This window comes from Mesocricetus auratus, unplaced genomic scaffold (genome assembly GCF_017639785.1).
Source record: "Mesocricetus auratus isolate SY011 unplaced genomic scaffold, BCM_Maur_2.0 Super-Scaffold_6730, whole genome shotgun sequence".
In the NCBI taxonomy this organism is placed as follows: domain Eukaryota; kingdom Metazoa; phylum Chordata; class Mammalia; order Rodentia; family Cricetidae; genus Mesocricetus; species Mesocricetus auratus.
Window position 1 is genome coordinate 39992107 of NW_024429184.1, and position 17800 is coordinate 40009906.

Here is a 17800-nt window from a genome sequence, read left to right on the forward strand (position 1 = left end):
TTAAGGATGAGGCTCTTCCAATGACGGACAACCTGTGGGGAAGACACCTTCCACCTAAGACAGGGGTCACCAGGTCCCCCAAGGACAGACAAGGGAGGGTGACCCTACTTGACCTAAGCCAGGAGTGACTCATTAGAAAATAAAAAAGGGGGAATTGTGGGGGCAACAGACCTTGGGCAGAGACCCACTTCCCCATCAGCCTGGGAGTAGGCAGCTGTAAGACAATGTTTACTAAAAACATGTTTACTAAAAACAATACAGTGCCTGGGGCAGTAAGTTCCTGAAAAGGGCTGGCCCACGGGAACCACCCTGACCTCGACCTTTTCCAAAGACTAACTGCCTCTTCTGACCACCACCCAAGTCAGCCTCTGGTGTCAGGGTATATAATAACCAGCCAGAGTAGGAATAAAGGAGAGCCTTCTTGAGCAGCCTTTGGGTCTGTGTCATTAGTCCCGACACCCTCTGCACATTGTCGGATACAGGCTGTGGCAGCGGGCACGGCAGATGTCTGTTCCACTATGTTCATAGCAGCATTATTTGTAGTAGCCATAACTTGAAGCAACATAGACACTCTCAACTGAGGAGTGGCTAGAGAAAATGTGGTACATTTACACAATGGAGTACTACTCAGCAGAAAAAAAAAATGGAATCTTGAAATTCACAGGCAAATGAATGGCACTAGAAGAAACCATCCTGAGTGAGGTAACCCAGTCACAAAAAGACAAACATAGTATGTAGTCACTCATATATGGATTTTATACATGGAGCAGGGGATTGACAGCCTACAATCCATACCGCCAGAGAGGCTGGGAAACAGTGAGGACCCCAAGAGAAACTTACATGGTTCCCTGGAGAAGGGGGGGGGGAGACAGGATCCTCTGAGGGATTGGGAGCATGGGGGAGGAGAGAGGGAGGTGGGAGGAAGAGAGGAAGAGAATTGGAGGGGAGAGGAAGAATAGGGGAGCAGGATGTTTGAGTTCAGGGAGGAATAGAGGTAAGCAGGATGAGAGATACCATAATAGAGGGAGCCTTTATAGGTTTGAAGAGAGATCTGGCATTAGGGAGATTTCCAGAGATCCACAAGGATGACACGAACTGGCAATTTAAGCAATAGTGGAGAGGCTACCTTAAATGTCCTTCCCCTATAATGAGATTGATTAGTACCTTATATGCCATCCTAGAGCCTTCATCCAGTGGCTGATGGAAGCTAAACACTGAACTGACCCGCAGGAACCCAGTGACAGATGGAGGAGTGATGAGCAAAGGAGTCAAGACTGTGCTGGTGAAACCCACAAAGACAGCTGACTCTTCTTAACCATTTAAAATCACAAAGATCTGTTTCTCATGTATGTCTATGCACATGCATGAGAACCAAGTGCCTTAACTGGCAGTCTACTACAGGGAAAAGAAATGTGAAACAATACTCTTTAAAAATTGTTTGGGGTTTTGTCAAAGCATCACATGTTTGTGTCTAAAATTTAAAGGGGCAACATTTATAATCTCTATTCCAGGAGGAAAGAAATAAAACAAGTTTTATAATGCTAAGGTTTATTTTAGTAATTATTTACATGTATACATGTGTGAATGTATGTTCACACATGCATGTGGGGTACTCACAGAGGCCAGAAGAGGGCATCAGAGTCCCTGAATCTGGAGTTATAGGTGGTGATGAGTGGCCCAACATTGGTGTTGGAACAGAACCCAAGTCTTCTGTAAGAGCAGCTAGAGTCTATAACCATTGGACCATCTCCCCAATCTCCTATAACATTTTGAACCATTATTAACAAGCAGGAGCAAACAGCAAGCCCTCAGCTCACTGCCTATAAGGCTGGATATCTGATGCTTTGACACACCTTGGCATATGTTTTTCCTCTCTAGACTTTCACCCCGATGCTGAAAATGGTAAGGATGATGAGTTTAGTGAATACCCTTGGCAAAACAATGTCCCAGCATACAGATGGGTTTGTGTCTTCCTGTCTTTCAGACTTCACATTGACCCCTGCTTATACTCTTAGAGCTGCACACAGTGATACAAGGAATAGTACAGCAGAAACAGAAGAAAAGGGAGATGTCAATAGAACTTCAGAACTTGTGACTAAAGCCGTTAAATAACATTTTCAATTCATAATGAGACAGTTCTTTGCTGCCTGGGGTCTCAACTCAAGATGGAAAGACGTCAGGGTATAAACACAGTTGAGTCAGAGTCTGTTTCTCCATTTTCTGTCCTTAGTTTTATGTCTTAGACTTTACCTATCGGATCTGAAACAATGACAGTTCATGATCTATGTACTTACTCCATTTTTAGTAGTATATACAGATTCTATATCCTAGTTTTAACTTTTTAATTATTTTTTAGGTGAGGTCTTGGTAGGTAACCCAAAATGGTATCAAATTCTAGCAGTGATTCCCCTGCCTCAGCCTACTGAGTTTAAGGATCATAGGCATGTAGGCGCTATATTGAATGCTTTTAGAGGGAACCTGATCTAACTCTCCACTAAGATGGTTTTGATGTGTATCTTTAGGTAGACAACGTGAAGCCTGAGAGGTTTCAAGTCTTGTGGGATTAGTCATGCAGTATATGATCCTAGAAATAAGAGGGTCTGAAATTGAACCTGGATTTCTCAATTCTAGAAAAAAATATGGACTCTCCTCAACTTAATGCACTTAGATAAGTCATTTAACTTTTCTGAGGTTCAGTTTGCTTCCCTCTTCAATACTGGTAACTGCAGTAGTTACCATAGATTTAGGATTAAATAAGAACACAGCCACCCTTTTGTACTTGAAGATCCCATATTTACGGATCCTATCAAAAATTGGGGAGGAGGGTACGCTTTTATATACATACATATATATATATATCCGGTATTAAAAGTAATCTAGAGGTAATTTAAAGAACATAGGAAATGTGCGTAGATTGTATTAAAATGTTGCGTCATTTGACATAGGAATTCGAGCATTAAGGGCATCCTCGAACCCCTCTTCCACTCTTCTCCTCAGTGTGTGCCTGTCTTTTACCATATTACCTGTCTCCTAGCAATGGCTGCATTAATACCGTAAAAGGGGCTTCCTGAAACAGACTCTCGAATAACATCCTGCTCTGTCTCCTAATTCCTTGCTCTCTTCCCCGTCGTGTCACGAAGAATGTTCCTTACAACAGGGTGCCCAAACTATTGGCCCCACCGCACAGACTTAGGAAGTAGCTTCCCGGGCCAGCAGAGCTGCGCCTGCGCGGTCGCGCTTCCTTGGCTCGCACAGGCGGCCTGCGCAGGAGCGAGCGGGGCACGTCCACCCGGGTTCACCCCGAAGGCCACGTGCGCTCCCCGGTCCAAATGGCCTGGGAAGCGAGGGGTGAGCGGTGTCTGCCTCGGTGGGGTCAGGCGCCGTCCTCTGCCTCGCTACGTAAATCCTGCCGCTCGTGTTTCTCTTTCACCCTGGTGACACTGATCGGAGCAGAGAGCGCCCGAGTCTGCCCCTCGAGCCCCTGCGGGAATTCGAGGGAGATACGATAGGTTTGTGGTGAGGTGTATCTGGAACGTGAGCTGGGGGATTTTTATTTACCGCGTGCACGTTGGCTGGAGCTGCAGAACTGGGGGGATTTTTGTTCACCACGTGCACTAGAACAAATTTGTCATGGAATAGAATGGCAGAGTATTTGAAAACAACGTTTGCTTCAAGTAGTATCCACCCCTCTCCCCGTCCTCTATTTTTAAAGCTATTTTATGCCCTCTGGTGGTATCAGTTGGAATCACCTCTTAAAAACAATACTGGTTCCCTTCTCTTAGTCCCCAGAACCTTACTAAATTTAAGGGGTTCTGCTTCGGTGTTTTTGTTTGGTATTAGAGACATGATTTCAGTAGAGCTAAGATTGGCTCCCTTCTGTAAGCCAGCTTCCTTTTCTGGAATAGGCTTTTAAGATAGCAAATGTAGAAAGGGGAGCAGAGTGGTGTCTGGAACATTCTAAGTGTTATGGTGGAAGCTTCAGCCCAGCCCCTGGAATGCATACATCCAAAGAGTCTGGAATGTTGTGGTGGAGGTTCCACCCAAGGCCCCCTACCCTATCTGCCTCCAAACCCTGCTGCATCTCAGAAAGCCTGCCAAATGATGACCCCTCCCCCAGAGATGCTCAAGACCACTCCCACAGGGTATTTAAACTGTCCCCAGAAAACAGACCCGTGGGTTTCCTGTCTCCTCTCTGGGGGGCTGGAAAGCCATCCGGGAGCATTGTATCCATTAAACATGAACCTTTCTAATTCTGTTTGATTTTCTTACTTGGATTGCTGCATAGGTGGAGAGGTTTATGGGGGTGCAGAAACTTTTCACTAAGTGTTAAGTGAATATTAACCATTGTCATAATCATTGCTGATTATGTTTAGTTTATCTCCTACACATTTGTTTTTCTTTTTCTTCTTCTTTTTAACTCTTTCTTATTTTTATTATTTATTTGAGTCAGGGTGTCATGTAGCCCAAGCTAAGTTTTGTACTGACATTGTGTTGAAGGATGACCTTGAACTTGTGATGCTTTTGCCCGCCCTCCCCCCTCCAAGAATGCTGGAATTGCAGGTGGGCACCACGCCCATTTTCCGTGGTGCTAGAGATGGAATTCGGGGCTTTGGGTGTGCCCGTGGGCACCATACCGGCTGTGCTGCGTCAGGAGCCCTTTACTGTTTTCTTATAGAAACAGTTTCATACATGACAATTTCTAAGGTTGGGGGAGCCATGTAGTAATCTGTACTAGGGAGTGGGAAGTTAGAGGGTGCTAATTGAGAAGGGAGCTTGCCTCAAAACTAACAGGAAAAAAGCCTGTAGTCCTAGTCGATGCTTTTAATCCCAGTGCCAGAGAGGTGGAGACAGGTGGATCCCTGAGGCCCAGTGGCTTAGCGGACCTATCAGACTTCCAAAGTTCCAGGCCAGTGAGAAAAGCCATCTCAAAAAAAAAAAAAAAAAAAAAGAAAGAAAGAAAATGGAACGGGACCTAACATCCTCTGGCAATCACATCTGCTCTGTCCTCCCCCCCTTCCATTTTAAAAAGCATGGTTAGGTTTGGCACCACCCCCTTGCCTGCAACACATCTGTTCTGTCAACATCAGACCCTGCCTTACTTCCCTGGCCTCTTCTAGCTCCCGAGCCCTCCTTGGCTCAGCCTTGTTCCCCAAAGTCTTGTGAGATGTTTTTGTTTTGTTTTTGCATTCCAGGCATGAGTTTTAAGGCTGAGCTGCATCCCCATCCCCTGTTTTAGTTTTGTTATTATTATTAGTTTGTTTAGACAAGGTCTAGAATCCACACTCCTCCTGCCCCAGCTTCTTGAGTGCTGAGATTACAGGCATGCTCTGTTACATAGGAGTTTTAACACACAGTAGTTTTTCTCATCTGTGTTCAAAAGCCTATTCCTTTGATGGATAGTTAGCTGCTAGGTAGGAGGAAAATCGGCTTCTTTTATTAATCTATTCATATTTAAATGATTAACTGATGCTATAAATATTTTTCCAGAAATAAGTATATTTAAAGATGATAGTCAAGTGAGATTATGTAGGCTAAAAATTTTGGAAAATGGGACAAGTCTGCTTCCTAACCTGCTCTCCCATAGCTCTCCATACTTTGCAAAGAAAAATTTATTTCTGCAATTACAAATGACAGAAATGTTCTAAGTTTCTTTCCTGTTCCCTGTCTTTTCAGTTCTGATGATGGCAGCTGATGTAAGGTCTGAGGGCATTAGGCTTTGAGAACCCAAAGTAGTAGGGAGTATACCTGTGAATATTAGGCACTTTTAGTTTTGAGCTCACCATTTTCTCCCATGACATCATAGGTGAAATGATAATTTACGTTGTATACAAAGGGAAATTCATTCTTAGGTTTATAAGAGTACCAGCTATTTGCCTATGGATACAGTCATGTGATATAAGTGGATTGTAGTAACTGGTATCTGTGGTGATTACAGACTCAGTGTCAAGCAAGTGGCTGGATCGTTTTGGAAAATGGTATTACAATACCATAGGATTTAATGAACAGCAGACTGGGTATCTGTTTCCGTCATCTACTTCCTCATCGGTCTTCCTGAATGCAGTACTTTAAGGAATTCTCATAGATCGAAAAAGATGTTTTATTTCATGTTTTTGATTATCATATTTAAAGTTAAACTGTTTTATTGTTAAGTGTGTGTTCTTTTGAGAAGCAAAAGAAATCCTTAGTGTTTGCTGTCATGTCTGTGTGTGATTGGTAAGCTTTCTAACTGGCCATGAACTTCAGTTTGTTGTCTGGGAGCTGAATGAAAGCATCAGTAAATCCTCGGTCCTTACAATAAGGTTGTCCCATCTTTTAAAAACTATTTTACCATTTCCATGTGTACCAGGGTGTGCTTGGGGAGGTCAGAGGAGGGCTTCTGGGAGTCCTTGCATGGGGTCCAGGCATCAAACTTGAGTTGTTAGACTCATACAGCAAGTGCCTTCACCTGCCCAGCCATCGCACTGGTCCTAGTCACTTAATACCTTGATCTCAGATTTGAAGAGATGTGGCCCACTCATGTTTTCTTTTTCTTTTCTTTTGGTTTTTGAGACAGAGTTCTCTGTAGCCTTGGCCGTCCTGGTATTCATTCTGTAAACCTGGCTAGCCTCAAACTCACAGAGATCCGCTTGCCTCTGCTCTCCAAGTGCTGGAATTCAAGGTCCACTCATGTTTTCAAGGACAAGATAGATATTTGAAGTGTTTTCTGAACTGGTTCATATGAAATAGGAATTTTCTCATAGTGGGTTTAATGACCCACATATTGCTTCAAGAAATAAATGGGGTGTGAGATGCTTTTGGTTTCCATCTTACCTAGGGATTTGAATGTGTGGTGCCATTTCTATCAAGTCTTGAGTTATAGTCATAAAGATATTTTGCTCATTAGAGAAGCAAAATCCAGAACAACCGGAGACCTGAGGACTGTGCACAGCAGAACCGGATCCCAGCCCGATGGGATTCAGCCTGCCCAGAGACTGCCAGCTTCCAAGTCCCAGGCTCCACCCATGGGACAGGCAAGGCGAGGGTCCAACCTACCCAGAGTTTGCTAAGGTCCTGATACTAGGACGGCCTCCATCCATGAAAAAGGAAAGCCACCAGAGTACTGGACCTGCTCCCACCCACTGGAAAGTGGTCACTTACCTACCAGGGGAGGAAGAGACTCCTTCTGCACTCACAGGAAGAAATGATGGGAAGGAGACAATACAAAAACACACCCACCAACAGAAAAACCAATATGACACCACCAGAAACTAGAGAATCTATACCCGCATTGCAGAAGAAGCAGATGCTAAAGACCTTAAAAGCAACTTCATGAAAATGATAGAGGTCCTCAAAGAAGATATGAGAAAATCCCTTAAAGACATGGAAGAAAAAACAAACCAAAAAATACAAGAACTGCAAGAAATGGAGGAAAAAACAATCCAAAAAAATGCAAGAAAAGACAAAGCAAAAACTTCAACAAATGCAAGAAAGAGAGGAAAAGACAAAGCAAAAATTACAAGAAACAAAAAAGTACAAGGGTTGAAAGCTGAAATAGAAACAGTAAAAAAAAACACAGTCTGAAGGAAGGCTGGAAATAGAAAAGTTGGGCAAATGGTCAGGTACTACAGATACGAGCATAACCAACAGAATACAACAGATGGAAGACAGAACCTCAGGTGTTGAAGATACACTAGGGGAAATAAGATTCATTGATGAAAGAAATTTTTTTTTTGTTTTACAAGACAGGGTTTCTCTGTATTGTTTTGGTGGCTGTCGGTCGACTAAAGAAAGTTTTAAGTCCAACAAATCTCTAACACAAAATATCCAAGAAATATGGGACACCATGAAAAGACCAAGCCTAAGAATAATAGATATAGAAGAAGGTGAAGAAATCTACCTCAAAGGCACAGAAAACATATTTAACAAAATAATAGAAGAAAACTCTCCCAACTTAAAGAAAGACATGCCAAGGAAAGTACAAGAAGCCTACAGAACACCAAATAGAGTGGACCACAAAAGGAAATCCCCTTGCCACATAATAGTAATGACCCCGAACATACAGAATAAAGAAAGACTATTAAGAGCAGCAAAGGAAAAAGGCCAAGTAACATACAAAGGAAGACCTATTAGAATCACACCAGAATTCTCCATGGAAACTCTGAAAGCCAGAAGGTTCTGGATAGATATTCTACCAACACTAAGAGACCATGGATGCCAGCCCAGACTGCTATACCCAGCAAAGCTTTCAATCACTATAGACGGAGAAAACAAGATATGTCATAACAAAACCAGATTTAAACAATACATATCCACTAACCCAGACCTACAGAAAGTTCTGGAAGGAAAACTCCAACCCAAGGGAGTTAACTACAACCAGAAAAACATAGGCAATAGACAATCCCACCTTACCAACAGCCAAAAGAAAAGAGGTGGAAATCCACATATAATTCTACCACCATCAGCTATTCCAAAACAAACAAGAATGAGCAATCCATGGTCATTTATATCCCCCAATATTAATGGTCTTAACTTGCCCATGAAGAGACACAGGCTAACAGACTGGATTCGAAGACAGAACCCATCCTTCTGCTGCATACAAGAAACACACCTCAGCCTCAAAAACAGACATTACCTCAGAGTTAAGAGTTGGGAAAAGATTTTCCAATCAAATGGACCCAAGAAACAAGCTGTGGTAGCAATCCTAATATCTAACAAATTAGATTTCAAAATAAAATCAACCAAAAGAAATGAAGGAGGGCACTTCATACTCATTACAGGAGAAATACACCAAGATGAAGTCTCAATTCTGAATATCTATGCCCCTAATACAAAGGCACCCACATTCATAAAAGAAACAATACTAAAACTCAAATCACATATAAAGCCCCACACACTTATAGTGGGAGACTTCAACACCCCACTCTCACCTCTAGACAGGACTACCAGACAGAAACTTAACAAAGAAGTAAAGGAACTAATAGAAGTTTGTGTCCCAATTGGGATTAACAGACATCTATAGAACATTCCACCCAAATAAAAAAGAACATACCTTCTTCTCAGCGCCACATGGAACTTTCTCAAAAATTGACCACATACTTGGCAACATATCACATCTCCACAGGTACAAAAAAAATGGAATAACTCCATGCACCTTATCAGACCACAATGCGTTAAAATTAGAATTCAACAACAACACAAATTGCAGAAACCCTACAAAGTCATGGAAGTTGAATAATGCACAACTGCACCATTCCTGGATCAGTGAAGAAATAAAAAAAGAAATTAAAGACTTCCTAGAATTCAATGAGAATGAGGACACAACATACCCAAGGTGGCAGGATACAAGATCAACTCAAGACAATCAGTAGCCCTACTATATACAAATGATAAAAGGGCTGAGAAAGAAATCAGAAACATTCCCCTTTACAATAGTCACAAACAACATAAAATACGTTGGGGTAATGCTAACCAAACAAGTGAAAAACCTGTATAGTAAAAACTTTGAGTCATTAAAGAAAGAAATTAAAGAAGACACCAGAAGGTGGAAAGATCTCGCATGCTCTTGGATAGGTAGGATCAACATAGTAAAAAATGGCAATCTTACTGAAAGCAATATACAGATTTAATGCAATCCCCATTAAAATCCCAGCACAATTTTTCACAGACCTTGAAAGAACAATAATCAACTTTGTATGGAAAAACAAAAGACCCAGGATAGCCAAAACATTCAACAAAGCAACATCTGGAGGCATCACCCTCCCTGACTTCAAGCTCTATTATAGAGAGGTAGTCCTGAAAACAGCTTGTTATTAGCACAAAAATAGACAGGTAGACCAACGGAATGGAATTGAACACCCTGATATTAACCCATACATGTATGAACATCTGATTTTTGACAAAGAAGCTAAAAATATACAATGGAAAAAAGAAAGCATCTTCAACAAATGGTGCTGGCATAACTGGATGCTGGCATGTGGAAGAATGCCCATACATCCATGTCTATCATCATGCACAAAACTTAAGTCCAAATGGATCAAAGACCTCAACATAAATCCAGCCACACTGAACCTGTTAGAAGAGAAAGTGGGAGGCACCCTTGAACGAATTGGTACAGGAGACAGCTTCCTGAACATAACTCCAGTAGCACAAGACACTGAGATCGACAATTAATAAACGGGACCTCCTGAAACTGAGAAGCTTCTGTAAGGCAAAGGGCACAATCAGCAAGACAAAATGGAAGCCAACAGATTGGGAAAAGATATTCACTAACCCCACATCTGACAGAGGGCTGATCTCCAAAATTTACAAAGAACTCAATAAGCAAGTCTCCAAAACACCAAAGGATCTAGTCAAAAAACGGGGTACAGAACTAAATAGAGAATTCTCAGTAGAGGAGACTAAAATGGCTGAGAGACACTTGAGAAAGTGCTCAACATCCCTAGCCATCAGGGAAATACAAATCAAAACAACTCTGAGATACCATCTCACTCCTGTCAGAATGGCTAAAATAAAAAATACCAATGACAGTTTATGCTGGACAGGATGTGGAGAAAGGGGAACACTCCTCCACTGCTGGTGGGAGTGCCGACTTGTACAGCCACTTTGGAAATCAGTATGGATATTCCTCAGGAAAATGGGAATCAGTCTACCACAAGACCCAGCAATTACACTCTTAGGCATATACTCAAAAGATGCAGATTCATATAACAAGGATGTCTGTTCCACTATGTTTATTTGTGCATTATTTATGCATTATTTGTAATAGCCAGAACCTGGAAGCAACCTAGATGCCCCTCAACTTAATAATGGATAGAGAAAATGTGCTACATTTACACAATGGAGTACTATTCAGTGGGAAAAAAAACAATGGAATCTTGAAATTTGCAGGCAAATGGATGGCACTAGAAGGAACCATTCTGAGTGAGGTAACCCAGTCACAAAAAGAGAAACATGGTATGTACTCACTCATTTATGGATTTCAGATTACAATCTCACTGCCAGAGAGTCTAGGAAACAGAACTTTCATCCAGCAACTGATGCAAGCAGAGGCAGATACCCACAGACGAACACTGAACTGAACTGAACTAGAATCCAGTGTCAGAAAGAGAGAACTGATGGGCAAAGGAGTTAAGACTGGACTTGGCTGGTTTAACCCACAGAAACAGTTGATCTGAACAAGGGGGAGTTCTTGGACTCCAGATTTATGGCTGTGTGGATGCTTAGATTGGCCTGAAACTATAGACTAGGCTGAAGTGCTGGGATAATAAAAAAAAAGCAAAATCCTGTGTAGAGGCAGTAGCTCAGTGAGTCACACATCAGAACTGATGGCCTCAGCTCAGAGCCCACGATGACACAGGAGCACAAGCATGTGTGGGAATGTATGGGTGCACGCGTGTGCATGTACAGATGAAAAACTCCCACCTGTAATTTTAGTAGTGAGGGGCTGAGGCAAGAAGTTGGTAATTTCAAGGCAGTTGTGAGGGGCTGTGGCTGGGGGTGGGGTGGGTAAACAAATGAATTTCCGTGAGTTCAAGGCTAGCCAAGGATACATAGTGAGACCCTGTCTCAAAAAACAAAAACAAACAACAAATAGAAAATGAAAAACCAAAAGAACAGAAAAAGCAAACACTGTTTGGAGATAGCTCCTTAATCTGGTTCATCTGTTGCTTTCACAGGGTCAATGTGAGATGACAACATCCCAACAGAAGATGTGAAAGCAGCCGCAAGAAGGCTTCCTGACCCAACAGCAGACTGTTTAGCATTAGGAGAGCCCGGGACATGACCGAAGCATCAGATCTCGCCTAAGGAGCAGTGGACAAAGTGTGAGGAGTTAGAGCAGGTTTGATATGTCCAGCAGTCTGATAATCAGGATGCAGTATCAGAAGCAGGAGAAGCACACTCATTCGGGCAGTACATTTGTGTTCTCCAAGTCACACCACATACATAGCATTTCAGCAGCAAAATGAGGTTAGCAGAAAACTGTAGGTTCTATATTAAAGAATAACATGTTGAAACTTGGAGTTGAAGTGACTTCTAAAGTCACTGAGCTAGTCTCTAGTATGGAAGGCCTGAGCTAGAATCCAGGAGTCTGCCTCGTGGCGCGACGTTGTTTCCCTGTACCCTGGTTCCTGCTCTAATAAAAAGGTTCACTTCTGTGAGGGTCACTGAGAGATCTTCCTGCTCCTGGGATGGGTTGAACCCTTACTCTGGCCTCATTGGCCGCAGGTGAGCCTGTGGGCTTTGCTTCTTCACTGGCAGTCTTCCTGCCCTATGCTGTGTGAGCCTCAGGAAGCTTTGCATTTACAAAGCACATCTAGGAGTTTGGAGTATGTTTCTTAAGTTACAAGCTAAAGGTAATTCCTTGCGGTGGGTTTCATTTGTGGTTTATGACCTGTTATTTTCTTCTCTGTTCTTTAGGACAAAGTGAATCCTCTCAGAGAAGTTATGGGGAGAAGAGAAGGATGGGCGAAGAAGAGGTCTTGTGCTGAGGTCTCTGCATGTGCCTGGTCCAGCATATTTTTAGGAAGTTGGTTCAACCTCAATCACAATTTAAGAATTTTTTTTCTCTGCAAGTAATTTTAAATAAATGCCCATTGTAATCATAGTTGGAATGTCTGAATTCAAACTGTTACTCAGATAATTACTGAATTCCCTTTTCTGACAGATTTTTCCAGCCTTCTAAGACATTTTTAGCTGCTGCTTAATTGCTTGGAGACGAGAGGGGCTGCTTTATCATCTCTTCACTGGTTAGATAACCAGCAGGTTACTAAAGGATACAGCATGTTATACAAGCCAGATAGTGAGACATTGGGAAGTCAGAGCAAGGCCTAAACTACAGCTGTGAGGTGAGGGGAGAGGCAACTAGACTGAACAGATGGGCCTTCAGCTTCCAAAGTGACCGATGGAAAGAAGGGAGGGCTTACTCCTGGTGTCCCAAGCTTGGGGCAGAGCCTCTCCCAACACCGCTCTATACCCAACCCCAGCTTATATAACTTCTTGTGTGTGTACAGGTGCACTTGACCCTGTGCTGACGAATGTGTAGTTTAGAAAAGTAAAAATTAAGGCATTAGAAAAACAATAGGAAACGCAAAGACAAATTACTCTTTCTTTTGCATGCTGCTTTGAGAACTGGGTACTGAGCTGGGCATAATGTGAATGCCTAGTATTCAGGACAGAGGCAGGCCTGGGCTACATAGTGATTTTTCAGGACTACCAGGGCCATGTAGACCTGTCTCAAAAACACCAAGGCTCCACAAACTTAACGTACTAATCAGCAAGAGTTTTCAGATCAAAGATAATATGAAGATACAAATTAGTCATTCCTGCTGAATTTTGAGGTTCTTTGGTAGATGTAAGTGTTGGAACTACAGTGGACAGGACAGGAAGAGAATGCCTACGTGCAGCAAGAGCTTCAGATGGTGGTGACAAAGTTCTACATTTAAAATTCATAAACCGATAAAAATGCGCAGGTGCATATATATGTTTCTTCATGCACACAAATGTTCAAACAGAGGCCTATATTGGTTTTTACAACATGTATTTCAAAGCCAGCTGTGCTAGGCATGGCAGCATAGTCCTGCTGGCTTTTTAGTTTGAGATTAACCTGGGTTATCCAGTGAGACTCTTTCCTAAACAACTAAGAATATACTAAAATATTTAAAAAATATCTTAAGAGATTAGAAAGCTAATTTATTTTGCAGGAAAACTTTCCTCTGATCCTGATTATATTTTGAAATCTATCCTGAAATTCTTGTCCATTCTCCAATGAGTTGAAGCCTTCCTAAAAATGATTTTGCTTATAGAAAGGTAATTCTTTAACAACATTAACATTTAAGCTATAAAACAAAACTAAAGGTAATGACCAAGAGATGGACTTCTACAGATGAGGTTTGTATTTAACAGGAAGGGGAGGTTCCAGCCTAACCATCTGTTCACGGTTAAAAATGTGGCAAAACAATGGGGCTACCTCTGACCTGACTTCCAAAACCAAACTACCAGCCTGGCATCACTTGGCTACTGAATCCTAAATGGGAGTAAATCCACAGGAAACTACCAGCCTGCATCACTTGGCTACTGAATTCTAAAAAATGGGAGTAGATCCACAGGAGTTTCTTAAAAATCAGACGATGTGATGCACTTAGTGCCGCTGTTTGCCCTTTGTTTGAGATGGTCTCCCAGCATTGCTCTGGATGGCCTGCCACTCGCTATGTGGATCAGGCTAGTTCACAGAGATTCTTCTCCCTCTGCCTCCCAGGTGCTGAGAATAAAGCTGTGACCACCACAACTGGCTTGATGATTTCAGTGTTGGGAATTCTGTTGTGAACATAAGCAGGACCAGGATTTAGGTCACCGGGGAGAGCAAGCAGACAGAACGAGCTTGTGAACAGACCGCTGCAATGCTACTGTTGGAAGAGGAGAGTCCTTGTGTTGTCCAGGGCAGTCCTGTGTGCGAGTCACTGTGGGAAATCTGAGCAGCTGAAACCAACTCCCTCTAAGCTGACTCTGGGTTGGACCACATAAGCCTGAATTCTTTCACTTCCTCCTTATGTTTAGGAAAACCAACCTCTGCATCAGTTGGCTTAACGCTGAGATAAGGTTAATGATAGAACCTATTTTACAGCGCTGTGAAGATGTCCTTGCTGTATTATATGTCAAGGCCTTACAGCACAGAATTACTTGGGGAAACACCAAGTCCTGTCAAAACTAATTGAGGCCTGATAACTAAGGCCCCAGGGATCTCTTCTAGGCTCTCTCTCTCTCTCTCTCTCTCTCTCTCTCTCTCTCTCTCTCTCTCTCTCTCTCTCTCTCTCTCTCTCCCTCTCTCCCTCCCTCCCTCCCTCCCTCCCTCTCTCTCTCTCTCTCTCTCTCTCTCTCCTCTCTCTCTTCCATCATTCCCCTTGAATACCTGATCCTGAGTGAAGTCTCCATTGCATAAGAACAGAAGAGGAGGAAGTGTATCTGTGCAATGTTTTTTATGAGGATAGAACCCATCTGCTTCCAGGTTTTGCCTTTTAGCCGGAGCGTGTTCTCGGACTTTAAACACGTGACATCCTGCCAGTTTGCACCATTTGGTCTTGGCTTGGATATGTGGCCTTCGTAAATCTTGAAGGAAGATGTGTTTGTTATTGAGATGTGGTCTATGTTCTGTTTTTATTTCATGTTACTGAACTCTGAAAGTGCCTACAACAGAGCTGGTTTAGGTTTCCTGCTGTGTCACTCACCCTGTCACCAAACTGTGAGGAGTAGAGTAAGGCATGCTGGGACCTCAGACTTCAAATGCTGGTGCTGGCCTCATTCCACACTGCATACAGATATTTAACGATGGTCTCTATGTGTGGTACCATATGTTCAGCAAGGAATCTTTACCAACAATCCCAGTGCCTGTGTTGGAGTTCTAGAATCTTAAAAGCTAAGGTGTAGGTTGTAATGGTTTCATGTATCTACGCAAGGACTCCTGTAGCTCTGCATTAATTCTAGCCTGGTTAAAAAAAACAAATCAAAAGTAGAACAAAAACTCATCCAAAGTCCAAAAGTTAGAGCTTTAATAATCCTTCCAAAGTCACAACCACGTTTTTTTTGTTTGTTTTTTTTTTTCTAATAGAAGTGTGTTGAGTGGTTTTGAAAATAACCATAGTGCTTGGAATTAAAAGGTTAAGTGAACATAAAAACTCACACACAGAACCTTGACAACCTGGAGGAGAACGAGCAGAGCGGTTTGCACTGCGTGCGTGTGTGTGTGTGTGTGTGTGTGTGTGTGTGTGTGTGTGTGTGTGTGTGTGTGTGTGTGGTCTTTTAGAGTCCAGCCTTAGGTGAGTATGTGAGATGGATCAGATTCGTTAGAAAGCCTGAATGCCTTTCTTACAAAGACTCAAATTCGGCCACTAGGGGGCAATGCACTACAACTTTGGAACTTCAAGGCACCCTATGCTGGGGAAGATTTATCCATTTTGTACCCTCACCAATTCCCTCTCCTTCATTTTTCAGGATGACAACACCTTGCAGGTTTATGGCTGTCAGGAGAATTTACTGCTAAGCTATATACTGATGTAATGAAATCTAATATATGCTTTGCCATGAATTATGAGATGTTATTTAGTTTGGGGATTTTATTACTTCAATCACTTATGACCATATTTCCTTTTATATGATTGCTCACTCTTTAAACATACCAGATGACTATACATGGAACACCTAATAAAGCCCATGTAGGTTAAAACATTGTTAAATATAAATGTTTTCATTTATTTGCCATAATTTGTTTAAGTTTTGATTATATGGATGTTGGTATAAAAAGCATAGTATGGTGCCAATGAGATAGATCAGTGGGCAAAGAGGTACTTGCCGCCAAGACACCAAGACTGACAGCCTGAATTTACTCTCCAGAATGCACATGGTGGAAGAAAAGAACTGAACCCACAAGTTGATCGCTGACCTCCAGGTACACACACACACACACACACACACACACACACACACACACACACACACACACACACACACACACACGTAACAATATAGAGATACTGGTCTTTAAAACTCCATAGCATGCTAGAATCTAAAATCCCAGATCTGATGATTTGTCTAAGTTTGGCTAAGGAATTTGCTTGTCTCTGTTAGGAATCACCAGGAAGAGCTGACTCACTACTAGGTAGTTAACATTTTAGCCTATTTGCCAGAAAGCCTGTTGATATTTGAGTGTTTTATGACAAACTATTAAATAGTTCTGGATTCTGACTAGATCTCCTACAGTAGAAAGAATGCATTATTTGTTTAACTTTGCATTTAATACATTTGCCTGTTTTGCATAAATGCCAGAAATGTATTTTTAAAATAAACCCTGTGAAACTTCTGGTAACATTATTCAATTAAATTAATGTTCTGTTAGGATTCTAACTATTTCTTTTAATTTTACATACCTACAAATTGTATTCATAATCCAAACCAAAAAGGGCAATCATTTCTTTTCAAGAGTCTGCTTGCAGTTTCTTTCCCGTGCGTACATTTAAATTTTGCTCCACTAAGGCTAGAAACTCAGACATGAAGTCAAGGGCTTTGGCAAGGCTAACCTATATAGTCACAGTTCTTCCTTCAGCTTGAAGTGAAGGGGCTTGCTTACTGTTGCTGTGACTCCTTTCGGCACCTTTGGGGGTCTATGACAGTCTTTGTACATCATTGTAAAAATGAAGTATGCTGACGAAACACCATCCTTGCTCGGACATGGCTTCTACACCATCTCACTTTATCTTCCTGGTATCCTCCTCCCGCAGATGTTATTTGGCCCATGACATGGAGTAGACTTTAAAGGTTCATTTTGACACATATGCATCTGCACGCACATGAACATGCACACACACCAACATGGTGACACAAAAAGTTCATTCTAAATGCACACATTGTGTCACACAAGTGTAACCCTGGCATTCCAGAGGCTGAGACAGGAAGATCTCCAGTTCAAGGCCAGCTTGGGATACACAGTGAAACTTGTAGGGAAAAGGGGTTAGCCAAAGAAACACACCTTGAGCAGAGCCAAAGAAACACACCTTGTCCCTGGAATCAGAGCCAGTGAAAGAAATACACCCTGAAACCAGAGTCAAATCTGACCCTAATCCTGTGCAGAAAACTAACCAGTCCCTGAGCAGGAGTTCTAACCATCCTAAGCTCAGGGATTGAAATCTGACCAATCTCCACCCTGGAAAAACTCTGCCCCCTGAGAATCCCTCTATAAACCCTGTGGCTGTTCAGCTTGTGGCTGTTCAGGCTGCCCAGCTGTCCTCTGCCACTCTCCTGGATTCTTCTCTCCTAATGAATCTCTTGAATGATG

The 17800-nt window shown here is 42.3% G+C and overlaps 1 long non-coding RNA gene across 1 annotated transcript in view; it reads left to right on the forward strand.

Annotated features, from left to right (window-relative positions):
- Positions 1–12583, forward strand: part of LOC110340150 — a 54674-nt gene extending 42091 nt beyond the window's left edge. Inside the window, exons 2-3 of the long non-coding RNA XR_005875253.1 lie at positions 11655–11818; positions 12397–12583. This is a non-coding gene — a long non-coding RNA (uncharacterized LOC110340150). The remainder of the gene's footprint in view (positions 1–11654; positions 11819–12396) is intronic.
- Positions 12584–17800: the final 5217 nt, after the last annotated feature.